The sequence below is a fragment of the Maylandia zebra genome, linkage group LG22, assembly GCF_041146795.1.
Source record: "Maylandia zebra isolate NMK-2024a linkage group LG22, Mzebra_GT3a, whole genome shotgun sequence".
Lineage (NCBI taxonomy): Eukaryota > Metazoa > Chordata > Actinopteri > Cichliformes > Cichlidae > Maylandia > Maylandia zebra.
In genome coordinates this window covers 2,852,767-2,880,540 of record NC_135187.1, presented here as the reverse complement: position 1 = coordinate 2,880,540, position 27,774 = coordinate 2,852,767, and the positions used below count along the sequence as shown (strand labels likewise).

Here is a 27,774-nt window from a genome sequence, read left to right as displayed (position 1 = left end):
GGCCGATTGATTTCACGATGGGCGGGCTCTTCTATGTTTGAACGCTCCTGGTCATTGGGTGGAGTCTTTGACAGCTTACCCTTAAAGGCACACGCGGACTCACTGTTTCAATACAGTTGAATACACCAGGTGTTGCTAATTAGACGCCTAATTGACGTTTAAAGGCGTAATTAGAAAGAAAACAGTAGTAGTGACACCAGTTGGTCGCTGTGGGAAGTGCAGCAGTGTGCCAGCATCCATAGCTACTGAACCCTGCTGGGATTTGATGGTTTAAAGGTGGTTAAGACTTGAGACCGTTACATGTACACGTTGCATGTCATTGTGGCAGTTTGAATCTGTGACTGACATCATCAGGGTGTGACGAGACCTGCCAGCTCTGTCCCAGTCTGGGTCAACTGTTTGAGGCAGATAAAAACTGTCATTTCAGGTCTTCAGCTCCAGCCACTCAGTCATTTCTGACTGAAATACTGTAAACAGCCTCATTACCAGCCCCCTCTGTGAGCTCTGCAGTCAGCCTCGCTCATACTCAGGATCTCAGCCAGGCTTTCTGCCTCTTCAGCACAAATGGCTTTACATATAAACAGTGCGAGCTGCTGGTTGTCTTCCCTGTTTGTTTTGGTACAAAGACATGTTCTGTCTTTCAGTGTGTTGTCTGGTGCATTGGCTCAGTCACACAGCATATTTTCTTTGTCGCCTGCCAGACTGCAGGTTGCTGGAAATCTCCTCACTGGCTGGTCTGTCCAGGCTTTGTAGCCACCTTAAGCTTGAAGACGAGCTGGTTTGGGTGCTCGAGCCAGATGTTGACTGTGTTGATCCAGCACAGAAAGTGGGATTATATCCAAGTCTGAATTATAAGGAATAAAATCTTTTAAAGACTTTGTAGCCCTGATATTTAAATTTTACCAAAGCCCAATAACAGAGGTTTTTTGTGTGGTTTTATTTCTGTTTTCCGATGATATGAAAGTGTTTTCTATTTTCTATTCTCCAGATTAAAAAAAAAACGAACCACTGTAAAGCAATTTAAAGGCCCACATAAATGCTTAAATAATACCAATATTGATAATAATCCAGGGAAACTGGCAGAATCTTTAAAAGAAAAAAAGATGAACATTTTTTATGATGTCGCTCTTCAGCTGTCGTGTGTTTTGGATGTTTTCCCACCAATGCTGTGTGCAGAAAATGACTCGCATCTTTACAAGGACTCAGAAACGTGAAGCGCAGAGAATCAGACTTACATCCGATGGAGGATGTTACTGATCTCATTACCACACTTGGAGTAATAAGTTTAAAGGAAACTATAACATGAATATAATGTCTGTCACATCCTGTCCGCCTGTATTTTCTCTTCCTGCTGGAGAGTTGATCCCCTGCAGCTCCCGACTGTATTAAGACTTAATGTACCTGAAGTCAAATTATTCCTCAGCAAACTGAGGACCGAAATAATAAAGTGAATTATGCTAACCTAAAACTCACTTTGATCCTTTGTATATAGCTCACACTCTTAACTTAAGCTCAAATTCCAAGCCAACTGCCTCAGAAGATCACAGCGGTGTTCAGAGTTCTCCTGTGGGTTTAACGAGACCTGTGATTGAAGGTTTGAGACATATGGGCAGGTTGTGCCATTAAATGCAAAATGCTTGCTAACTTTTACACAGTGTGTGCTGCAGTCATTGTGATGGTTTGTTTACATGAATGGTGGGATGACGTGTCGTACGGTTCTGTGTAAGAAGGAAGCAGCAAAGTGCCTTTGCTTTAGTGCAGCCATGCAGATGCTTTCTGTTGCTTCACTCAGTCGGAAACTTTCCGACTGATCCCAAATGCTGTTCCCTCAGCATTTGGGATTTTTGTGTACATTTGGTTTGTATTGAGGTGCTTGGTTTATGTGTCTGCACTTCACTGGTTTTTACTTTTGTGGGCGTGTCCTCCAGGGTTAAAGGCAGTTGCATTCACCTGGAGATGAGCGTGCAGGTGGGGTGAGGGTTAAACGCTGTCTCTTTCAGAGTTTTTGTTTGTGTGGTAGCCCAGAAGTGCACGTGATAGCGTTGTGCGTGTCATCAGTGTCTCCACGCTTCGCCCACTGTGCTTCCCCACTCATGAGTGAGGAGTGAGGACACGTTCAGGATTTGTCAGGTGATGCTGGGTAGTAGGGCTGGGCCATATTATACTGTTCACGGTAATACCGGTATAATGTTAGGCAACGATAGGAAAATGAAATATCGCGATAGAATATGAGTAAAACGCGCATGCGCAGTGCCTTTGTTTTCATACGCACATGATTGTTGAGTGAAACAGATGAACCAGAATTGGTTTGTAAAAATGGTGCAACTTCAGTGATGTGGAACTGGTTTGGTGTTTGTCCGTCAGATACACAACAAAACACATTTTTTTGCAGAACATGCAAGCGGCCGTCGTTATTTGTCGGACTAAGATGCTCTTAAATCTGGGAGTAATCTGGGTCCTAAACTCAGTACACTTCAGGTCAAACAACACTGCAGCATCACTTAGAGTTAAAAACTGTCTAAATTCTTTCATCTTTAATAAAACGATCAGCATTGCTGCTTTACCAGGTGTAACTATAAAGTTTAACTTCCAGGCATCCATGAAAACAAAAGTTATTACATTTAACGGAGTTAGAAGTTAGCAGGAAGCTAGCGGAAGTTAGCTCGCTAGTTTCGCTAGTTACCTAAGCATGATATAGCATGTTCTGACGGAGAGATTTCTGAAAAAAATCAAACGTACAGCTCTGCTATCACTTCCAACATAAATGAAGACAGGAAACTAAACAGCAGTGACGTTTGTAGGGTTACTGAAGTTGGGCTAGCTGGTATATAATGATGTGCTACGTGATCGCTAGCGACACAGCTATGTTAGCATAACATAAACAGTGAAGCTGGAGGACGAACACTAACACTTTTCCACTTATAAAAGTTAACGTGAAGGTTCTTCATGGTTAGAGACAAATGCAATCGCATGGCAGGATACTGTAAACGGACCAAACTTCAGTCAGGAGAACAACTGAGATAATCCATCCACAATACGAGGTTAGTCATTAATATACTGCAACAACATGGGAATAGAGCAGCTGCCAGAGAATTCAACATTAATGAATCAATGGTACAGAAGTGGAGGAAGCAAGAAGAATGAGTTTAATAAAGTTTGATTTATCTGACTGCTTTGTTTCGCTTAATGTGCCTTATAATCCCGTGCACCTTATGGTCCAAAAAATACGTACTGCACACTACAGTTTAATGTTACAAAGCATCTCTTTTTAACTTCAGTGGATACTAGAAAGTGCATTTTCTGAAGAAACTGCAGTGTGAATGCTTGAATCTGAATGTATGCACTGAAATGAATTAATTGCTGAATTTTGAGTTAAAACTTTTTTAATGAGATAAAAAAAAAAAACAAATTTAACCTGAAAACAAAAGTGCTGAACTGCTAAAAGCTGAAGGTTACACAGAAGAAGAAGTTGGAAAAAAGCTGAAAATGTTTCAATTGTAAATTAGAAAAACCTAAGAAATGAGAAAAGAACATTTAGAGTCAGAAAACATCTGAATGAATATTAAAAGGTCATATTCTTTGAATCACTGAATGACTCAAATGTGATCCCTCCACTTTGATCCACACAGTTTAAAAAGTTTAAATGCCTGAGCTTTGAAAGATACGGTGTTGGAAAGAGAACAATAATGGCGACAATTTGAGGGTAAAATGATGGCTGTAACACTGTGGACACAGCAGCAGTTGAAAGAGAAGTGCTTAAGATGAATCTTGGTACAGTGGCAGGCAGAGCTCGTTAAGCAGGCAGGTGTGAGCCTGGTTGCTATAGTGACCGCACCCAATGGCTCCATACACACGTACACAGACATGCGCCTCACTTTTGCTGCTTAAAATGAACAGAAAAGTCAGGCCGAAACAAATCGTTCCCAAATGAAAAGTAAAAGTCGTATTGACAAAATTCTTTCACCGTGAGTGACAGCAATGTCTAGTCTACTGAATTCTCAGTTTTCATGCCTGTGGAGTTTATTATATGGACGTGGTGACAGTGGAAAGACACCATGCTCTTCTGATTTTCAAACGAACCTTCTGAGCCATTTTAACATTAGAGTCTATGGAAGAGTTGGAGGGAGGAGGCTGTGCATTGGTGACATTTACGAAAGAACCATAACACCTAGGACAATAGTAAACACATTGGATGAAAGAGGACAGCCATGGCTACGTTTTGAGGGTAAAATCATACCTGTAGAGCAAACGCTGCGGACACAGCAGCAGTTTTAAAAAAGATTTTAAGATTAATTTTTTTGCTCCTCTCACTCTAGCAGTTGAGCTGCCTCACTCTAGCCCCAACATTCCGTCCCATACACACCCATTATAAACTCTGAAACGGGTGAAAAAACATCATGAAACTTAAACTGGAACTGAAGAAAAAGTATAATAGATATTGAAAAGATAAATACAAGTTGAATAGTTGAATGTCTTGTCTTCGTTTTAAAGTTTGAATGGTGGCTCTATGTCAATGTATGTGGAAGTAGTAAGAGTTTAAAAATGAGTAAGTTGAATGAGAATTTGAAGGGTCTCCCCATTGAAATACATTATAAATTTTTGTTGAATAAAGTTGAATAAAATTAAAAATATAAATGTTAAAAATGAGAAAAATAGAAGCAGTCATGTCCAAAAGAATAGGAATCTAACGGTGTTTGAATGGTTTTTCTAAGTTGAACGGTTTTGAAGGAGTTAGATGCCAAAAAACGTACGGAATATATAATAATAACTAGAAAGTGCATTTTCTGAAGAAACTGCAGTGTGAATGCTTGAATCTGAATGTATGCACTGAAATGAATTAATTGCTGAATGTTAAGTTAAAAATTCCGAATGAGCTGGAAAATACAGAAATTTTCACCTGAAAACAAAAGTGCAGAACTTTTGAAAGCTGATGTTCACACAGAAGAAGTTGGAAAAAAGCTAAACATGTTTAAAATGTAAATAATAAAAAGATGAGTAATGACAAAAGAAAATTTAGAGTTGAACAAAAATTCTGGAGAAAATACAAACTTTAATATACAGCATAATGTTTTTCAGACATATACACATGTGTATATCATGTTTAATAGTATTACATACATCAATTTATTTTGTATGTCATAGAAAATAACATAAAAATCTTAAGTCATATTTTACAGCTTCTTTCTGAAAAGGACTAGTAGAATAAATAAAAATAACTAAATTAAATAACTAAATAAAAAATAATAAGCAAGATATGAAATACATGAAAATTCAACTTTTAAAACCACAATCCTGAACCTTTAAATTGTGTTGGTTTCTTAGAACATGGCTAAACAGCTGTTTCTATCGTCCTACTTAATCTGTCTACACATCTTTTTATTACTCATTCTTCTTTATGTTTTAATGTAAACAGAGTCCACACAGTGGTAAAAGAGAACTGTATAGAGATTTTTGAGTAAAGTCAAATGAAAGCGTAAGGTGGTGACACAGTTTAACACATGCAAATAATCAAATAAACACATTAGTCCTTTTTGTGAACATGGATAAATAAGTATCAATACAGCATTGTTCAGCCATGCCACTAAATGCTTTTTTACACATTGTTTTAACCTGGGCTCAGACACAAAGTCCCAAAATTAGTTAGTCCCTGACTTTGAGTTGTGATTATGACTAATTATTATACACAAGGCTTTATCTATCTGAACTCTAAGGACACAAATATGAAAAAAAAAACCTATACTTACCAGCTGATACCCCACACTACACACTAGGTGTGCCATGTGACCTGAAACTTTGGTACAAAATCATCATAATCATTCTGTTAACACTGTTTTTTAACGCTGTTTGTGTTGCTGTTCAGCAGTTTAAAATGTTTTAGATTGGATTACATGGAATGAATTTGAATTTTCTTGGGGGGTTTTGTGTGTGTTTTGTTCTTAGCAGATTTTTTCTTCCATACTGTTGAATTCCAGTTACCACATTTCTGGTCATATGACATCCCGAGTGCCCACTTAAAAAAAATCCCCACAGTTAATTCAACATTAGAACAAAATAAAAATATCCATCCATCCATCCATTCGCTTCCGCTTATCCTTTCCAGGGTCGCGGGGGGCGCTGGAGCCTATCCCAGCTGTCATAGGGCGAAAGGCAGGGTACACCCTGGACAGGTCGCCAGTCTGTCACAGGGCCAACACACAGGGACAGACAACCATTCACACTCACATTCACTCGCACATTCACACCTAGTGACAATTTGGATTAATCAATTAACCTATCCCCACAAATAAAAAAATAAAAATATGTTAAAGAAAAAAAGGTTTGCTCTGTGATGAAATACTAAATAAGCATACATTGTACAGAGCACTAACAATGACAACAATCCTTTAGCCTGTTGATCAGAGAGAGGCAGTCATTATGTCCATTTAAAACCTGTAATCACAAAGCACAACGTTTCTGTGAAACTATGAAGTCCCATATGATCCTCATCATGTCCAGTGACTTCAGAGTGGATCCTCCCTGTCATCCGGCCAGTGTTTGATGTGTGGCAAGCAGCACAGAAGCAGGATAGCTGAGGACTTTAAAAGAAGAGCAGAAAACAGGAATATGTAGTTGTAAATGTAAATATCAGTGATACTTGTCTTGTCAAAGGGAATAAAATAATGAAAATGTTAACTTACACACTCATTTAGGGAGGATCTTGACACTGCACAGAGGAGGCACAGTCAGTCTGACAATGATGGTGATCTCCAGGGATGTTTTCCTGCAGCAACATTCCTGCCAACTGGCCGTATGATCCAGAGTAGTTGGTTTGTAATAAACAGAAAGGTGTATATATTAGGTAGTGTGCACTCAGAGCTGGTCCTAAGAAACAAACACATCCTGTAATAAACTGAATACCTGTAGTAGTGCTGCTGCAAATATGAAGCCCTTCTATCATGAGTGGTTTCAAAGAAGGTGTTTTGGAGGCTCAGTCACAGAAACTGTGCAGTCTGTTCAGTCCTGAGTGTCTCGGCTCTGAAGGGGATGGATCACAGAGGGAAACACCTGAGTACAGACATTACAATACACTCTAACACTCCTAAGGTCAAGTGAAAACACAATTTAAACACTTCACAAAGAATGAATACATGTTTTCATGGAAATAATGTCATTAACCCTTTTTGTTGTTAGTAAATCTCACCGACTGCTTGTGGGACAAGCTAGAAGGAAGACTTATCACAGAATCTCTCCTGTGCTCCAGATGTGAAGTCTCACGCTCTGATCGTATGGCGATGAAGATGGTGATGATGAAGTTTCTCTGATCTGTGGCATTACAGTTTCTGGCTGCTATGTGCTTCACATTGTTGGATTTTACATGTGAAGCTTGGAGAAGACACAGGAGGACTGTGTCTCTCTTAAAAAGAAAAAAAAAGAAAAACAAAGGAAACCTAACAGGAAAGGAAACCCCCCCCCCTCGACTCCCACCGTACCCTCCCCCCCCCCCCCTCCCACTCAACTCCCCAACCTCACACCATCAAATGTCTATACAAATGTAGGGTATCAGCTGGTAACAGAAAGCAAGTGTAACATATGCACTACATATGTAACACTGCTGAAACATTTCTGGCCAGAAATGTGCAGTTATCAACCCAGACCCACCCTGATGATTGCACTGGCCAGAAACATGATAAAAGCTCATAAAAATTTATGTTTCATAGAAAAATTTGTCCAAAAATATAATTGTGTACTTTTGAAAAAGTTTAAAGTTTATAACAAACCAAAATAATAATATTTTTGTAAATATTATTTCAAAATAGAGGCACACATAAAGTGGCTTAACTGTCATTATTGCTGTAATTAGGTTTGTTTGTTTGTTTGTTTGTTTTTTTAAAAAGCAACCTTTAGTCATTATTGTTCTCTCAGAAACAATGAAGAAGCTGTTGAACATTTATGTGTTGTGTAGGCAATCCTCTGGTCCACCCTCCCTCCCTCCCAGCCACAGTGAGACTGGGGCAGCCTGGCAGGATGTTGAAGCCTGGCTGCAGAGAGGATATGCCTACACTATTCATTTTAAACTGCTATATTTGATTTTTCTGACATTTATAGGTTACTGTTAGTGAATTTTAGATTTTCTGTGATAAATAAAATTGTCATCTTTTACTGATATCATTACTTAATTCATGTAATTGTATTTTATGTAAACAATTCAAACATTATACTGCAATGCAGGGCGTCAACTTTTAAATATCGCTCTACTTTCTTAAGTCATTCAAAAATATAGATATTACTTACTGTATTCAAAGATCTAGATCATGAATCATCACAGGACAATACACAGTATACTGGGTCATGGTAACTATGGTATGTCTTCATGACTCCAGAATGGAGACATCGATCTGACTGAGAAATGAAAATTAGGTCAAGCAGTGTGTTCTTCTCTGTGGTAGGGGCAGTGATGACCTGTGCGTATCCCCTAGACTCAAACAGCTCCAGGATTAGTTTGTTTGCACTGGATAAAACATTCTCATTAAAATCACCACAAACTATGATGGGATGACAGTCCATGATCTCCAATGAGTCTAATAGGCTTACCAGGTTTTTCAGGAATGGCCTCAGAGTGTAGTCTGGAGGTCTGTATACAACTGCAATCAGAGCACTGACTGGTGCTTCAACCTTTAAAGCCAGAAATTCAAGGTCAGTTACATTATGGATGTACTGTTTTTCATGCACTTGAATGTCACTTTTCACATAAACAGCAACTCCACCACCACTTCTGTTTGCCATCTGGGGAAAGTTTGTGTAGGACAGGTGTCTGTTGCGTTTGAACAAATTGTAATTTTCCAAGTGGAGACTCTCTGCGACAAAAGAGCCCCGCAGGTGTGTTTCTGTTAGGCACAAAACATCTGCTAGACACAATTCATGGTGACTTTTGATGTCATTAATGTGAGCTGGCAGTCCCTCTGTATTATGATGAACAATGGTGAAAACCTCTGACCTGCTCAGTGTTTGCCTCACGTGTAGAAGAGGCATCATGTCATCAAGGTTGGCTTGTCTCATGTTCTCAAGCGCTGCAGTGATTTCTGGGTTGGTGAATATTTTTTTCTCCTCCATATCAAGAAGATACAGTCCACTGAGAGACGTCACTCTACTGACAGCTACGTAGGCCATGCCGGGCTCAAAAATGCTCTTAAGAGAGACAACAGCTGATGTAGTTGTCATACCCTGTACCTTATGTATTGTACATGCAAAGGCCAGCTTCACTGGGAACTGTCTTCGTACCACTCCTTTCTGCTTCAGATTCTCCTCTGCTCTCTCAATGTACACCATATCGTCTGCTGGTGTGCGGTTATTCTTTCCAGATGTCTCATTATCCATTTTAAGTCCAAGCTTGATGATGTGTTGGTCATTTTCAGAGTAAACTACTCTAAGTAGTATTCCAAAAGCTCCATTAACCAAACCATTTTGTATGTCAATGTTTCTGGTGAGCATGACACGAGCTCCTTCTGCAACTTTCAGTGTGTCTGGTAACTCGTTTTTACCTCCTTTCAATGGTCTGTCTTGAAGTGCCATTCTGCCAGTTCTAGGATCTTTTCTATAATCATCTGCATGGATGTCAATGATATGAGTGTGGAGCAGAGCCAGTGTTGAAGAGTTGTGTGCATCCACTTCTTTATTAGTTGCAAAAATGTGCAATGCATCAGTCGGACAATGGGCTGGTTCAGTTATGGCCTGTAACAACAAATTTCTATCTGCTTCGCAAAGCTCATCCAACTTTCCTTTTACACGAATTCTGTTCAGCATCTCAGCAAAGACAACATCATCTTTCTGACGCATAATCTCAGTCAGAGTGATCATCTGAAAATGCTCCCGCCACAGGTCGATCTCAGACGGGTCGTGCACACAGAGAGGTTTAGACTGTCGCACTGGGGGTAGCTGATAGAAGTCTCCGACAGCAATGACTGACATGCCTCCAAAGGGTCTCCGAGTCCCTTTGATCTGTTTGAGTCTTGCATCTACATATGCAAACAGATGTCTTGACACCATAGACACTTCGTCAATGACGATTATTTCAGCATTCAAAAGTTCTGATCTGACTTCATCCAGCTGATTGCCAAGTCCCTGAATGGGAGGTTTTAAGCTTCTAGGCAGCTTGAGAAGAGAATGCAGTGTTGTTCCAGAAATGTTAAAAGCTGCAGTCCCAGTGAAAGCAGTTAACAGGACGGTGGGTTTTGATATGTCAACGTCGTCTGCATATCTGGGCACTTTGCTCAGTATCTTAGATGCTTCTGAGTAGATGCATTTGATAAGATGTGATTTTCCTGTTCCAGCACCACCATTAATATAAAAGAAAAACTGCTCTGGATTTAGAGCACAGACTCTTTTAATGCACCAGTCTCTAACTGCATAAAATATGCAGGCTTGCTTCTTGTTCAGATTCTGAAACATCTGACGTAACAATGTGGGATCAATAGCAGGGGGTTCCCTGATGGCTCTGACTTCTGTTGAAGCATCAGCCTGACGGCTGTAGTCGGGCACATCTTCCTGTTCATTTTCATTGTCTCGCTCTCTTTCTTGTTCGACAAGTGGCAACCTTACGAGATCTGATTCAGGTGCCAGATTACACCATTCGTCAGTCACACCTCTGTTCTGCTCATATTCCTCAACAGCGCTCTCGATCTCCTCACTGTTTTTCTCATATTTTTCTCTGTTTCTTTTGACAATGTGTTGCACGTACTCAAGATGGTCAGTACCTGGTAGCTGTACACAGCCAGCACCATAGAAAGCCTGATAGGTTGGCAACGATGGTGTTTTCAGTTCGTGGTCTGAACGATGAGGAAGGTACAGTTTAAGCAGTCTTCCGTAATATTGCTCTGGATGTTTTTCTTGTGAGCAGCGGTGAAATCTGATGATAGCAGGCTTATTGTTTTTGCGCCTTTGCACAAACCCCATCTCATTGAGAAGGGGCAAAACATCTTTACCTTTTTTCTGTTGGCCATAGACAATCCTGCAAGTAGCAGCAAAGTCTGCCATGCACATCTCCTCATACTCTGGTGTTTCAGGTCTGGCTTTGTATTTGTCATTCAAAGATGTCATCCAAACATTGGAAGACTCAGGTGTTGTGTTGTCCAGAACTGACAGGGGACGACTCATTTTCACAGGATTATCATCAGTTGGAATGAATATTACAGCACGTGAGCATTGCTTCATGTGAAGACCACATGCACGAGCAACACACTCCTGTGCACTGATCTCTCGCTTCTTTGAATATGCCTGCATGACGGCTCTCATTTCATCGCACTCATTTACACTGTCCTTATGGGAGTTCTCAATGACAGTTTTCAGGTACTCAGATAGCCCGCCCTCTTTTTTTGATATATATTTCATTAAATAATTTGCAGCGCCGAAAGCATCTAAAACAAAGCTTATGTCGATATTACTGTTCCAGGCTTCAAGCAGATGTGGATTATAGCCGTTTATCCAAGAGTCTTTTGGATCACGCTTTAGTATGATCGTACTCCTCATGTTCATTTTATTCAGGTATCTCTCATATTCTGCATGTGTCAACTTGCATCTTTCCAAGAGCTGCTCTAAACTCATGGAAGCAGTTTCAGGTTCATTCAGCAGCTGGTTCAGTGGTCTGAGCTTGTTCTTTGCCGTTTCTACTTCCAGTGCATCATCCTCACTGGGTCTTGTGATCATTGTCTCATTGCAGGGTGGTTTGGGAAAACCAAAACGGCACCCGGAGCTTAAACTCCTAAAGCACGTCTTTGTGTGGTTCTTACTGTGTTTTTGCACTTCTGTTACTTTTTTGTACAGTTCAGGTTGTTTATGTGGATCAGGCAGCTGAGCTGTGATGTATTTGTTTATAAAATCAAGAACAGTTTGCTCATCATCCTCCTCAAACACAGGAGCACCTTCTACCCACAGGAGGCAGTGTATGTGTGGGCTTCCTCTGTGCTGAAACTCAACTCTGTAAAAGTAGTCAATGACTTTGCCAAGTGGCTCTGCAGGAGATAAGAGTAAATCTCTGAATAATGCTTCAACTCTCTTGTCAAACATGCGCATTGTTGTGACAGGATTGCTTCTCAGGATGTCACACTTTGCTGACCAGTCGAGTCCTTCAAAATTCACTTGTTCACCTTGCTGCCTTGTTATTGCCTCGATCACTTCAGGCCAGCGCATTTCAGCAGCTGAAAATGTGCAAAAGAACGTGGGAGTTCCCAACTGTCTGATCATGGCAAAAAGATCTCTTGTTGTTTTCTCCCAATAGGCTGGGGTTCCTCTCAGAGGCTGCATGAATCTCACTGCATCTTTATTTCGCACCAGTTTCTCCACCTCATGTTTATCTTGTAACATGCCTGAGGTTATTTTTCTACCATCTCTGGTCAGAGGCTTTGCCTTCCTTAACTGTACTGTCATGCTGGATGTAGCCAAGTGTATTTCAGTCACAAACTGTGCAAAGAATAAATAGTTTGTGTCTTTGGCAAAACGATCATCAATGCAGAAAAGTCTTGATTTGAAATACCCACTGGGGGATACTTTGATCAGCCTTCTTTCATCAAGTGTGTTTTGGCCTGTAGGAAACTGCACAGGGAAGGCCATGGCCTCCAGTTTAGGTGTTTTGAAAAAACTTATTGGATTGTTTCTCTCTGCAGGAGCAACAGAGTAGATTCCTTCACTGAAACATAATATCTCCTCAGCCACATCAGGGGGCTGCAAACAGGACTCGAGTGCAAAACCACCATTAGTCAGTCCATCTGCTTGCTCTGAATCATCTCTCATCTGTTCATGCGATTGTTCACCATCACAGGGTAACATGTCAATGTCCTGTTCATTTATATTTTGTGCTTCACTCAGTGCATTTTTCTCACAGCTGTCAATTTCCATTAAATCAGCCTCATCATAATCGTCCTCATTCATGTTTTCATCATCATCATCCTCATCATCTTCATCAGGAAGAGTTGGATCACACAGCTCAGCATCATCTCTGATGCTCACATCCTTATACTGTGGATGAATCTGCTTGAGTTTATGCAGTGCTTGCACAAGTTTAGACCAGCTTACAGTCTGAAACAGCTGATGACCTTTGTAAGACAAGCGTCTCTTCAATTTTACTCTGATCACCTGAGAATTAATTCTCAGTCGAGGTAGTGTTTCAACAGTTTCCTGTACCTCTGATGGGACACAGACCACATTTCCTCTAATTGCTCTTTGTCTGCCTTTGGGAAGAGGAATGATCTTGGCAAATGGTATGCACTTGGCTATGAGATGTCTCTCCAGTATGTTGAGATCAGAAAGTTCAGCTGGAATATCAGCAAGATCCAACTTATTGGCAACAGCAAGTGCTGGCATGGATCCATTTTTAAGATGATCGTGGCAGGTGTGACATATCCACTCTCTCTTTCTCTCATCAGGCACTTTGCACTGCTCATTTCTGCAGTTTTCATCACAAACATGAACAAACTTTCCTGTCAAACATGTTGCAACTACATGTGGGTTTTTGACATACTTTGACCTTGTGCAGGGTCGCACTTGGTTTGGAAATGAAGCCTTGAAGCATACAGTACATGGGTATGATGGTCCAGCTTTGATTTGTGATTTGAACACAGATATGGCCTCGTTGATCACACTGTTGTCACTCTCTTGGGTTTGTCTGTTCACCCATCTGTATTTCCTTTTTATTTTCATTGCACATCTCATGTTGTGCATAATCCTGAATGCAAGATTACTTTGATACCTGTCTCGCATTAGTTGTTTCATTAGTTGTCTGTGTCTTACTCTGAATGCATTGTCACGTGCATAACGCTGAGTCACTCGAGATCTCTGTCTCTCTCTGAATTCAGGGTTTTCTTGATACCTTTTAGTTATATAGTTTTTTTGTTTTTGTCTAAAGTCAGCATTGTCACAGTAGCGTCTTTTAATATATTGTTGTTGTTTCTTTCTGAATTCATCGTTCTCACAGTAGCGTCTTTTAATATATTGTTGTTGTTTCTTTCTGAATTCATCGTTCTCACAGTAGCGTCTTTTAATATATTGTTGTTGTTTCTTTCTGAATTCATCGTTCTCACAGTAGCGTCTTTTAATATATTGTTGTTGTTTCTTTCTGAATTCATCGTTCTCACAGTAGCGTCTTTTAATATATTGTTGTTGTTTCTTTCTAACTGTAGCATTCTCAGAAAAACGTTTTTTAACATATTGTTTTTGTTTCTTTCTGAATTCATCATTTTCACAGTAACGTCTTTTCATATACTGTTGTTGTTTTTGTTTAACTTCAGGATTGTTTTTATATGTCTCGCTTGCGCAAGATTTTTTCTTTTCTTTGTAATCTTTATTTGAAGCATACTTTTGTTGTTCTCTCCTTTTTTGGTTTTCTTTTCTCTGATTTCTGGGTTTCTCTGATGCCATTAATCTTCTTTTCATTTTGTGCCTTTGTTGTTTATTAACTTTTTTCAGTTTTTGTAAAACTATATCAGAAAGGTCACAGGCAGCAACATTTGTTATGGCAGCATTTGATTGACATGAAAAAGCATCACTTGATGGAAGGAAACTTAATTCACTGCATAGTTCTTCAGTTGGTATATTAGGAGGTTCATTCTGATCTTCATATGATGTGAACTGAGTCACGTGAACTTCTTTTTGTTTCACCGGTGGCGTACAAATGGACATTTGACAAAAGATGTTCTCAGTCAGATCAGTCGTTGTGTTTCTCCTTGGAGTAGAGGAGTTTGCTTCATCAACAGTTGTATCAGAGTGAGTAGATGCCACAGCAGTGGCAGCTGTTGGTCTGCAGACTGTGTCTGTGATAGTATCACTCAGGTTGACTGTGCTCATACTGTAGAACTGCACAGGCTTCAGTTCATAGTTACAAGAGGGTGATATCTCCATCATTTCATAAGAATCTTGGATCCTCTTAATCATGTCACTGAGGAGTGTGAATTTCAGCATCACAGCTGTACCACGATTACGTGACTGTAGTAATAGAGGAAGACCACTGGGTGTTCTGGAGTGTGGATCAAAGAAACCATATTTGCCTGATGTGGATCTGAACACTGCGATACACAATCCACTCATAATCAATAAGGCATACTGCACATCTGACAACAGGCAGCTCAGTCCTGCTTCTAAGCTGAGAAAGGTATCTACTGCTTCCTCTGGAGGTTCTTCAAATGTCCCATACCGGGAAGGCTGTGTCATGTCGACATCATACATAGACCAGCGAGCATCAACTTTGTCTGGCAGCTCATCGGTTGCCAAATGAATATTTTTAGGAAATCTTTTCTTGGCCTCTTTGTACATCACATCACCTTTATCCAAGACCAGATTAAGGTCAGCTGTAGTCATGTTTTCATTCTCATGAAGGAAAGCAAGAAATGTGAGTGAGTTACATGTGCACTGCTTGTTTCTGGAGTCTCCATATTTAGGATGAGCCTGGCTGCGAGATGCACAGACATGTATAACAGAGGGCTGGTTTTCAAGGTTCACTCTTTCTGCATGAGATGGTCCTGCCACATCACTGTGACAGCCTCTTTTCAAAAAGTCAGCATAACCCACCTGTGGGGCACTTGACACCTCATGTTGTTCATTAACTTTATGCTGCAGTCCACTCTTTACAGCATCAGCATAAGATACCTGTTGTACATGTGCAGGAACATGTTGACCTGCCTGTTTGACACTGTCAGAATTGGTCTTTGTAGACACACTGTCTTCTGCAGAGCTCTGAGGAAAATCAAACTCAGCTTGTTCACATGTTGGTACTTTGTGAAACTCATGAAACTTTTTCCAGCGTTGTTTTGCAGCTTGTGACTTTTTCTGCTTCCTTGGCATTTTCACACACCTGCAAGTGTTTCTTAGTCTTTAGAAAATATGTTCACAAGATAAGAGTGGCACACACCAGGAGATGTTGTCTTTGTTTTTATATTTCAGTTTTTATTTGTCTTAAACAGTTGTCTTTCGTTTGACAGTTTGTTCTTCAGTTGAGAGAATATTATGCACTCTCTTTATTGGCTTGGCATTTTTCAGCAGCAAGCCAAGAGTGAAAAACAGGTAGAGAGAAAATTTAGAAGAGAGAACAGGCAGAGCAGGAGAGACACGGCTGGGAAATCACAATCAAACCGTGAATTAGTTTTCTTTGTTCAGTTTGTTCTCAGGTAGAGGCAATATATGCACTCTTTATTGCTTTAATGGCTTGGCGTTTTTCAGCAGCAAGCCAAGAGTGAAAAACAGGTAGAGAGAAAATTTAGCAGTGAGAACAGACAGAGCAGGAGAGACACGGCTTTAAATCAAACCGCAGATTTTTCTTTGTTTGTTCAGTTTGTTCATAGGTTGAGGCAAAATATGCACTCTTTATTGCTTTGTTGGCTTGGCGTTTTTCAGCAGCAAGCCAAGAGTGAAAAACAGGTAGAGAGAAAATTTAGCAGAGAGAACAGACAGAGCAGGAGAGACACGGCTTTAAATCAAACCGCAAAAGGATTGTTGGTTTGGCAAAATTTCTCACAAACCACAGAGTGAAATACAGATGGAAAGAAGGCAGAGACAATAGGTGGAGCAGGACAGAGGATAGAGGGGTTGGGGGGTTGGGATGTGAGAGAGAAGACTGGAGATCTGGTCCTTGTTCTTCTTCTTCTACACACTCTGAACAAAAAACAAGAAAAAAAAATAATTTTATTAAAATTATATCACATGGTAATTGTATGAACTAAATGTGACTACTGCAAAAGGACAAAACAAATATTCAAGCTAAACTGTTGTCGGCTGCCATGTGCAAAAAGTTGCATAATTGGGCACTTTTTAAAAGAATAAATATTTAATTAAATTCAGCAATAATATTTTTAAATACAAATATGATTGAGTGAATCATTAATTAATCACATGTAGTGTGACTACAAAAATGTACGAAAAAAATATTTTAGCCCAATTGTTAAGCTGCACTTATGTGTATTTATTATAAAATTGTGTTTAAAAGGTCTAGCACAAAGTTTGAACCCATCACTTTACAGCTTATATTAGTCATATAATTTTTTTATTTTGGTCTACTTCTCTTACAGTATGTGCACACCTACCAGGCAAAGCACAGTGTCAGTCAGGTTCCTGAAAGAAACGAGAAATAATACGTTAGTTGTCTGTACAGTGTTATCAGACTAACAGAAATACAAAGCCCACACGACATGATACACTGAACTTCTAGTCAGCAGGGTAATTATAGAGTAATATAGCACACCAACTGATACAGCAGTCATTTTACAATTCAAACTAGTTAACTGAAGTATTGCCACTTATGTAAGGCTACTGTTAGACTGTTACTAGCCTTAGCATTGCTGCTAGCGCTAGCATTCCGGCTAGCATTAGCACTTCAGTTAGTGTTAGCATTGCAGCTAGCGTTAGCATTGCAGCTAGCGTTAGCATTGCAGCTAGCGTTAGCAATGCTGCTAGCGCTAGCAATGCTGCTAGCGCTAGCACTCTTACTGTTAAAACTGAGCCACAATGGCAATAATAAAGCTAATTTCTTACTTTTGTCTCACTGACCGGCAAGAAATATCACAGGAATATTATTTTTGTCAGTTAACAACTGCTAAGGCTAGTGTTAGCACTATAGCTAGCGTTAGCATTGTTGCTAGCATTAGCATTGAAGCTAGCGTTAGCACTGCTGCTAACAGCAAAACGTAATAAACGTATATAAATGATAGCGAAGGTTATTCTTTTTTCTTTCTTTCTTCTTTGAATTGTTTTTAACTCTGTTGGACTTGATATGTGAGTTTAAATGTCAAACATGTATTTTTTCCATCATAAAAATAAAACACTGCAGTACTGAGTGTACTGTACTTACCACAGCAGAGAGCAAAGCGGAATGACGACAGTTGGTCCAGTGATAGGTTAAAAACAGATGAGGCGTTCAGGTGGTGCTTGGAAATTTGACCATCAGTTTGAACAGCAATAATGAGCATATACATGTCTGTGTGTTGGTCTCTGTGTGTGACAGACATAGAGAGATAGAGGGAAAAAATACACTATACTAGTGTAAAAATTGGTCCTTTTTGCCCAAGTATAAGCGAATGAGTGACATACAGAAAAACAGGGCAACTGGCATTAAATGAGCAAATAAAAAGTATTAAATCTTGAACTGTTTTGTGGGTTTTATTTTAAGACTACTTTGAGTATATTCGTGGGGAGATAAACTATACAGACTATAAACAGAGACATTAAATGAGATTAGGTTAGTGAAACGTTAGTTAAAAGGTGGGGAAATTAACTACAGACCGATAGATGCTGAGAGCTTTAATTATCCAGTCAGAAAGGATGATTTTGAAGTCATCAACTGACTCCAACTGCCCAGATCTGAAAAACCTTTGTGCCAATCACAATGCTCTACTTAGTTGGCATATACTAACTAGTGACAAACTATTAATCTGTGGCAAAACCCTGTCAAATCTGTCTTATTGTACTTTTGAAAAAGTTAATCTTACTACAATCTAACATTTTTAGGTTTAACCTTGGCAGAGTGAGAGAGAGCTCGTTAAGCAGGCAGGTGTGAGCCTGGTTGCTATAGTGACAATGGCTCCATACACACGACACAGACATGCGCCTCACTTTTGCTGCTTAAAATGAACAGAAAAGTCAGGCCGAAACAAATCGTTCCCAAATTAAAAGTACAAGTCGTATTGACAAAATTCTTTCACCGTGAGCGACAGCAGCTTCTAGTCTACCAAATTCTCAGTTTTCATGCCTGTGGAGTTTATTATATGGACGTGGTGACAGTGTAAAGACACCATGCTCTTCTGATTTTCAAACGAACCTTCTGAGCCATTTTAACATTAGAGTCTATGGAAGAGTTGGAAGGAGGAGGCTGTGCATTGGTGACATTTATGAAAGAACCGTAACACCTAGGACAATAGTAAACACATTGGATGAAAGAGGACAGCCATGGCTACGTTTTGAGGGTAAAATCATACCTGTAGAGCAAACGCTGTGGACACAGCAGCAGTTTTAAAAAAGATTTTAAGATTAATTTTTTTGCTCCTCTCACTCTAGCAGTTGAGCTGTCTCACTCTAGCCCCAACATTCCGTCCCATACACACCCATTATAAATTTTGAAACGGGTGAAAAAACATCATGAAACTTAAACTGGAACTGAAGAAAAAGTATAATAGATATTGAAAAGATAAATACAAGTTGAATAGTTGAATGTCTTGTCTTCGTTTTAAAGTTTGAATGGTGGCTCTATGTCAATGTATGTGGAAGTAGTAAGAGTTTAAAAATGAATAAGTTGAATGAGAATTTGAAGGGTCTCCCCATTGAAATACATGGGAAATTTTGGGAAATTTTTGTTGAATAAAGTTGAATAAAATTAAAAATATAAATGTTAAAAATATGAAAAATAGAAGCAGTGTTGTCCAAAAGAATAGGAATCTAACGGTGTTTGAATGGTTTTTCTAAGTTGAACGGTTTTGAAGGAGTAGGATTACAAAAAACGTACGGAATAGATAAAATATAATAATAATAATAATAATAAAGATTTGAATAACAATACTGTGAATGCTTTTCAAGCATTCACACTAATAAAGATTCGAATAACAATACTGTGAATGCTTTTCAAGCATTCACACTAATTATACATGGTTATGCTCAGGATATGTCAGCCCATTTCTACTGGAAATGCCTTTTGGTTAAACTTTCAGCAAGGAATTTGCATTTGCACTGTTACATTTTTATAAAGCTTTAATGTACATAAAAACCAGCTTCTTGTTTAAGTGAAAATAAATGGAAGGTTGTCTTTTTGCGCTAGTAATGTTGTGGAGTTGTATTTTGTCTCGCATCAATTATATCGTCAGTTATATCGTTATCGCAAATTTTCAAATATATATCGTGATAAATATTTTTGGCCATATCGCCCTGCTCTACTGGGTAGGGCTGTTCATATAACGATAAATATCGGATGACGATATAAAAACGTCTATCGTTTCATTTTACGCTATCGTTTGTTTCGTGGTGTCGCAAAATAAACTGTTTACGGCAATATGTTTGTATCGTTTTGATGGTGACTGTAGTGGCTATATTAATTTCTTAAACTTCTCTCTTTCTCTTATATTTAATATAACCACACTACGGACGGACAAGCGCCTGTTTCTATGGGTTGTCTTAGCAACAACAACGGTAAAACCATCGCGTGTCCGCTTGTTTCTGTTCCACATACACCTTTCACAATAAAGCTCAAGATCCTGTTGAGACTTTTCAAAATAAACTGAATCACATGAAAGAGCAGATTATTTACGGATGAGAAGTAAAAAAGAGCCGCCAGGTGCTAAAAAATAAAGCTTAGACTCAAACGTTAGAACAGGCTTTTCCCCGCAGCACGCCGTGTGATAAATACTCACAAAGAAAACGGCGGCCGTTACAACTTATGTCTAAAAATGTATAGCTTCATGCATCGGTTAAAACACTCGACTCCAGCTACATGACGCGCAGCTGGAAACACTTCCTGCAAGTCGAGCTGCCCGAGATTCACAGAATTTACAGAAAATGTAAAATTTTTGTGATTTATATCGTTATCGGACGATAGATGTTTTATATCGGGATATGAGATTTTGGTCATATCGCACAGCCCTAACGCTGGGTTGTTCTATGAGGAACCATTTACACAATCAGCCTTTTACTGAATAGTTACTGGCAAGTGAACGCCTCACTCATAAGCTTAGTGTGTGTGTGTGTGTGTGTGTGTGTGTGTGTGTGTGTGTGTGTGTGTGTGTGTGTGTGTTGACGTGTCTTCCAGTGTCAGGTTGTACATTTGTTGGGTGTGGACAGCTGGGCGTGCGTGCACATGTGTGTTGTTCTGTGTTTGACTCGCAGGGTATTTACTGTTTGCTTGAAAGCAAATAAAGCGTCTCCACGTGAATGAAACCAAAACCACGGTGACTCATCGGAGCACCAAAATAGTCAAATCAGCTGCCCAGTCAGGAAATGTGAGTAATCCCCTCGAGTGTCTGGAAGCACTCTGTAGAAGCCACGGGAGATACAAATATGGCATCCACTGACCAATACGCCGGACCTGCAGCACCCAGGGTGTGCTCAGTGTGTGGTTAGTGCCTCAAATACCTCGTGGTGCGTTTACGGCCTTCCTCCATTCAACAGTACCTGTTCTCCCTCATTCTTATTCGTACAGTCAGATGGTGCTGAAATGGTGAAATCCCCACTGAGAAGTAAGGCTGGGTCATATCATACGGTTCACGGTAATACCAGCATAATGTTGGGAAACAATAAGAAAATGAAATATCGCGATCGAATATGGGTAAAACGCGCATGTGCAGTGCCTTTGTTTACATACGCACATGGCGGCGACAGAGAATGAGAAGGGCGAAAGCGGATCGTTGAATGAAACGATGAACCAGAACTGGTTTGTAAAAATGCTGCAACTTCAGTGGTGTGGAACTGGTTTAGCTTTCGTCCGTCAGATACACAACAAAGCACTATTTTTGGTAGCGCATGCTAGCGGGCCGTCGTTATGTAATAACGGTAAGACACTTAAAATCAATCCTTTGATTTTTCTGAAAGTCGACAGCGCCCCTTATAATCCTGTGTGCCTTATGTATGAACTCTGGTTGTGTTTACTGACCTCGAAACGATTTTATGTACACGGCGCTCGAAAATCTGTCAAATGTTTCAGTACGACTTTGCTACGAAGCCGCACCGCTTGATGGATTGTCGGAGCGTTACGGCTATCGTAGGCGGAGCCTCGCGGAGTGATACGTACTGTGCTTCAACATAATATTACGGTATTGTGTGTGTATAAGCTCTTTTTAAGTTTTGTGGATGTTATACATGGTTATGCTGAGGATGTGTCGGCCAGTTTCCACTGGAAATGCTTTTTGGTTAAACTGTCAGCAAGGAATTTGCACTGTTACAATTTTATATAACTTTAATGCACATAAACAGCTGCTTGTTTAAGTGAAAATACATTGATGTTTTGTTTTTGCACTAATAAAGTTGAGGAGTTGTAAAGTATTTTGTCTAGTGTCAATTATATCGTCAGTTATATCGTTATCGCTAATTTTCAAATGTATATCGTGATAAATATTTTTGGTCATATCGCCCTGCTCTACTGAGAAGACATTAAAGGAAACGGCGACGGCTTCAGACCAGCTCCCCGTCACTTTGTTGTGCAGCATGTTGCTCATTAGTCGTGTTCACCGAGGCTGCTGTGTGGGATGATGCGCTGATTTCCTTTTTCAGGAAACTGATTTCTTTTTCTGACTGTTAGTTTTTATTTGCCCACCACTGAACGTGATTTTTTTCAATTTAGGAGAGAGAGACTGCTGTATCAGGTGTTTTATGCAGGCGTGTGTCTTCTTCCCGCGTTGCACGGGTGTGGAGAGCTTCGAAAAATTGCCAGACAATATTTGTTAGCTAAAAATCTCTCACTGATGTCAACAGGTTTCCTATTACAGAAACGCTGAACAGCAGCATGAGAAGTTAACAAATGTGTGGGCATTAATTTGAGGGTTTCTGCTGAGCAATTTTAAACTCCTCTTGCTCTTAGGGCTGCACCAGTCTGGATGTGATCTGGTCTGACTGCCAGTATCTAAAGCAGGGGCGGGGAACTCCAGGTCCAAGAGCCGGGGTCCTGCAGGTTTTAGATCTCACCCTGGGTCAACATACATGAATCAAATGATTAGTTCGTTACCAGGCCTCATGTTGAGGAGGTAATTTAGCCATTTAAATCAGCTGTGTTGGATTAGGACACATCTAAGACCTGCAGGGCACCGGGCCTCGAGGCCTGGAGTTCCCCCACCCCTGATTTAAAGGTGGATGGGTGGATGGAGGTAACGCACACTGCACAGCTTCTCTCTTTCAGCAATGCTTTGGCTCCTCTCTCACTCTGACTCGTTCACTTTCACTCATCATCTTCAGTCAGAGAAACTTTAAACGGGGTAGAAGCTGCAAGGACGATGGTTCAGTTCAGGGAGGATTTTATTAAATTTAGAGGAACCTTACGTGTTACCATCAGCTTGGTTGATATTATTTATCTTAAGCTGTCTGCTCTCAGCTTCACTCCATGTTTGAGGGCATGTATCACAAAGGAGGAACTAGTGGGACTATAAATAACCACAGGATGCAGCAACCCAGTGACTCAGTAATGAAATGACAGGCTTAATAAATTAGGACCAATGAGGCCGTGACACAGTCTGTCTACAGCTGATGAGAATGATTTCTCCTCCAGTGTTGGTTCGATTTTAGTCAAACTTGCACACAGTGGACTTTAACCCTCTGCAGCCGACCAATGAGAAGAAAACTTCACACATTACAGTTTTATAACCTGTGAACTGTAATGGACTGTGAGGAGGGGTGGGTGATTTCAGCCTCAGAATTATATCAGTGTTTTAGGAACTTTACGATGAAGATTATTTATGATGATATAGGAAAAAAATACAAAACTTGCTTACAGGCAGCAGCATTTTGAAGTGTTAGTGAATGAATGATGTGTTCCTGTTTTTAAAAATCAGCTGTTGTCACTGATGACACACTACCGAACTCCAAATGTGAATCTATTGAAACACAGTGCCAGCAGCAGCGTTGTAGTGCAGTATATCCAGTACATGCAAGTACAGCAGCAGCTGGGTGGGAAATGTAAGCAACAGTCTAAAATAACAGTCTAACAATAGGTAACTTAACCTTAAATATCTTTTAGATCAGTACAATATTCTCACGTGCTGTTTTTCCCACCACACGTCACTGATTTCCACCCACTGTTTGCTTTTTCTGTCACACGGAGCCCAAATAGTGCAGTTTGGTTTTGTCACCAGCTGCTTGCACCTCCTCCTTCGTAGCCTCGTTGTGTTCACAGATGTGTTTTTGCCACTTTGTTGCTTCCACCTTCACAGTCTTCTGTGTTTGTTGAAGTAACATCAGAGGCTGATGCGCAGCTCTCGCTCTCGGACATGGTTGGCTTTGTTTCGTTGTTGTGCACCAGGAAACGTAAACAAGTGGAGTTACTATAGCAACGGCAGTGCGATATGACACTTTTATATTATGTAAAGATGCGCCACAGCCAGGACTGTGGGCTGGATGAGCTACTGCATTACTGATGTTTGGGTGTATTTAACCAGGAAGTTATTCCTCAGAATTACTGAAGTTTTCTTTTATGAGGATTTTTTTAACAGAATAGAAACAATCATAGGAGCCAACATTTCATACAGGGTACACTAATATACTGACTGAACACTGATAAGTGGTCGCTTGCTTTAGGTTGAATAACAGGATCTGATTGGAGTCCATTTCTGTCCACTAACTGCAGATTATTGTAGGTTAGCTCATTCTAGCTCGAAATGTTTATTAAAAACATAGAAAAAGAAGAAGAGAACAGCACCATGAACTCTGGTGAACAGGGTTGTGTGGTGAGTTCTCACTGAAATAGGCTGTAAAGGTGAAGGGAACGCTCTGGTGTGTCTCTGTCTTCCTGTCTCGCCATCTCGTCACCAACAGCTCAGCATTAATAGTAAATTACATTTAATCACCCCCCCTCGTGTTAGTTGTGAGTGATACATGCAGTTTATACAGAGCTGCTTGTTATGGGTAGTATATTAATATTAATGTTTATGAATTTATTTCAAAACCTGGTTTGCTGTGAAAGCAATGCCTGACTCCCCCGTCGTCTGTTCAGCTGCTGCTTAGGTTTTCATATCATTTCATGTTCAATAACGTATAAACCGGTACCATTATTTCTATACTGGACTGGTATTTACACACAAGTACTGGTCGGATTCGTGTAGGGGGAGTGGACGTGAGTTCTAATTCTTTAACTAGTTTTTTCTTTTTTTAAGCACCCAGAAAGTTTTAAAGGTCACTATTTAAATGTCTTTTTGTCCCATTAGATGAGTGAATGTCAGCCTCGCAGCAGAGCGCTTTGAGCGCCTCTTGGGAGAGTTTGACCCAAACAGTTAATCTCCTTTCAGAATTAGAAGGATCACCACAGTTCAGCTTCGTAGAAGCTCCTTTCTTCATAGACTTACTTGATGCTTAAACTGCTATTGAACTTCTTTGTAAGTGCGGTGCTTTCTTTTCAGTTGTAAAAGTAGAAGCAAGCAATCCTGTTATTGTTGCTCTTCCCACTGTTTCTACCAGAAAAGCCTTAAATATGAAAGTGTTCTGAGTTTCTTACAACAAATGGAAAAAGTTGCAGTAAAAGTAAGTTAGTAAAAGTATGTCAGGTTTCAGATGACTGGCTAATGTGTTTTTTCAGTGTGATGGTGTAGTCGGGCACCGAAGCAGCACCTCTTTCTTCTGCACCATCTTCCATATTAATTAGACGGCCGGTTTGGCCCCGAACGTCTTCTAATAAGCAACTGTCTGCAGCTCAGACCCCCACCCGTCCCCCCGCGCCCATTACTTTTCCAGCTAATGAGCTAAATGCCATCGAGGAACAGCGAGAAACTCTGAAAGATTTTCTCTGAGCTCGTCTCCAGGCTTGTTAACACATTACATCTTCTTGTAGGGAACCCTGTTAATGCAGGAGGCGCGCTGTGAGTGTAATCTGATGGTTTGCAGATTGTTGGCTTGTCACAAAGGTTTTGAGTTGTCATAAACCAGGGTAGATTCACATCTGTATTTCATGTTGTGCTGTGGCATCATGGGCTCCTGCTGTTATCGTAAATCCTTGCACTTCATATCCATCAGTTAGTGCTAGTGTGTTTTCCCACATTGGGTGAAGTCCTTGTTTTTCCAAGCCAACAAAGACTCATATTCAGGTGCAACCAACCTGTGGTGTACACTGCAGCCCAACGACATAAGTCCCAGAGGCACGGCCCACCATCCGAACTGGACGAGACCTGGTGCACTAACCCTCCGTCTGCAAGGCTACAAACCACGAGCTCGCTCTGCTGTTTCAGGAAGCTACAACACAGACAGGCCTCAAAGATGCAAAGTTGAAGCCATGTAAACACCGACTGCAGTTTAAACTGTAACAACTAGTGATGAGGAACCCACTCGAGAGGGGGGAAAAGGAACATTGAGTACCTAAACCTAAAATGATGATCTCAGTTATGTAAATGCCAAACTTGAATCTTCAGGATCCTTGGGTGCGTAAAGGTAACGTTACTGCTACATTACTACGGGTGTTTCCACACTGTCGGCCTGTTTAGTTTGTTTAGTGTTGACCTCTGGTTCATTAGGTGCGGTTGTAATGACTGACTGTGTAATCACAGTCTGCTTCGGACCAAAACAACCGCACGGAGACCGTCTCCTCCAAATCCATCGAAAAAGCAGTCCAGCTGAACCAGAGGTCATTTTTCGACAGCCTTGGGTCCTGAAGCCTCGAGCTGAAAGCAGTGAGTTGTTGTGAGTTGTGGAATTGCATACATCCCACTGGGACTATTATTGTGTAGCAGACTCTCTGACCACTCGGTCGCTCCAAAACAAACAGTGACATGTGCAATAACGTCGGACTGGCAGCCAGTAGCAGTTCCCATCCAGGAGCCAAAGAAATAAATTGAAGTTATGCTGCAAACTCAATTTGCACCATTAAATATGTCGTCACACTTAATAAGGACATTTAGAGATTTTCAAGCAGCAACAGATTGTGACTAATGATGCTCTTGTAACTCAGTTTGTTTTTGGTGAACTAAATTAGATACTGATGCTTTCTGAGGACATCATGTGGTACCAGTCTGATAGAAATGTGGGCTTAGAGTGCTGTTATGGGACACAAGTCACATATAATATGATACATGCAAAGACGTGTTTTCACACTTTTCATTACTTTAGTTTAACATAAAAACGAAGCTGTTAGGAAACCATGAATAATGAGGCATAAATTAGCAATGTGGATGTGCTGCTGCTGCTAAGCTGTAATTAAACTCTCCGTTACTGATGGAAATTATCACTCGCAGCAAGATTTCTTTTAAAGCCACATTTAAAAAGCCCACTTTGAACCCGACTGACTCATGGTATTTTAAAATGAGGAAAATATTGAGCTGTTTTGTGCAGTACCGAGGATGAGACTAAGTCATTACATTTCACCTGCTCTTCAAAGCGTGGGAAGCAGCGTCACTCATAGATTTGTTTTCCCGTAATGGTGAGCGGCTGCTCAAAAGGAGGCATGCTGATCCAGACGGTATATGCTGTTCTTCTGCAAAGGGCCGTTAAATAACAGAGTGCTATGATCAGCTGCGTGGCCGATCATTCTCTGCTGCTGCTGGTTATTGTTCTGCTCTGCAGGACATGAAGCAGAACCTGCATCTGCTACAGGTGATGGTTGGAGAGCAACCCCAGCTCACGGCAGAGGAGGACAGCAGCGGTCCATCACAGTGGAGCAGCAGTGAGGCAAGAGACGCAACTAGACTGTGACTTGGACTTTGACAATGAAAGTCAGGTGTCCACTCGTATATTGACTGTGAATGACATCATGCTCTTCAAAATATGGGGAAAAAGCTAAAATAACTTGCTTTGTATAATTCATTTCCTGGATGGATGCACTGATATGTCAGCTCTAATATGGTTTTTGGTGGATTTTGGGCTTTGCATACGAGGAGCATTTGGCGTCCCGTGTATCACGTCCAGGGTTTTCCCTGGCTCAGTGTTGCCTCACAGTTACTGTCCAGGGTTCAAACCCTTCTGTCTGGAGGCTGAATCCTTTTCTGTTACTGGACAGTTTGTCCCGACAGCTGAGAACCAAGTTCACCGTTTCTGTTTTGAGCCAAGCGACTGTAACGAGAGATTCTTAATCTGAGCAGTTTCACTTTCTGGTTAAATAAAGGTTTAAAAACAGGCCACATGTGTAACCATGATTGGTTTACATGTTAACACCAAACA

At 40.4% G+C, this 27,774-nt stretch overlaps 1 protein-coding gene and 2 long non-coding RNA genes across 4 annotated transcripts in view; 1 reads left to right on the top strand and 2 right to left on the bottom strand.

Moving 5' to 3' along the window:
• The window catches only part of tmem65 (transmembrane protein 65), a 56,579-nt gene that overhangs the window by 758 nt on the left and 28,047 nt on the right, over positions 1-27,774 (top strand). The window lies entirely within an intron of this gene.
• LOC106676685 (uncharacterized) lies at positions 6,450-12,092 on the bottom strand. Of its 2 annotated transcripts, XR_013095147.1 has the most exons (4): positions 8,572-12,092; positions 6,898-7,014; positions 6,678-6,781; positions 6,450-6,575 (listed from the first exon to the last, which is right to left on the bottom strand). It is a non-coding gene; the product is annotated as an uncharacterized LOC106676685 (long non-coding RNA). The 2 variants fall into 2 exon arrangements; XR_013095148.1 differs by lacking the exons at positions 6,450-6,575; positions 6,678-6,781; positions 6,898-7,014 and having other exon boundaries at positions 8,573-8,652; positions 8,975-12,092.
• On the bottom strand, positions 15,975-18,537 carry LOC143414525 (uncharacterized). The gene is made up of 2 exons (XR_013095149.1): positions 17,040-18,537; positions 15,975-16,611 (listed from the first exon to the last, which is right to left on the bottom strand). It is a non-coding gene; the product is annotated as an uncharacterized LOC143414525 (long non-coding RNA).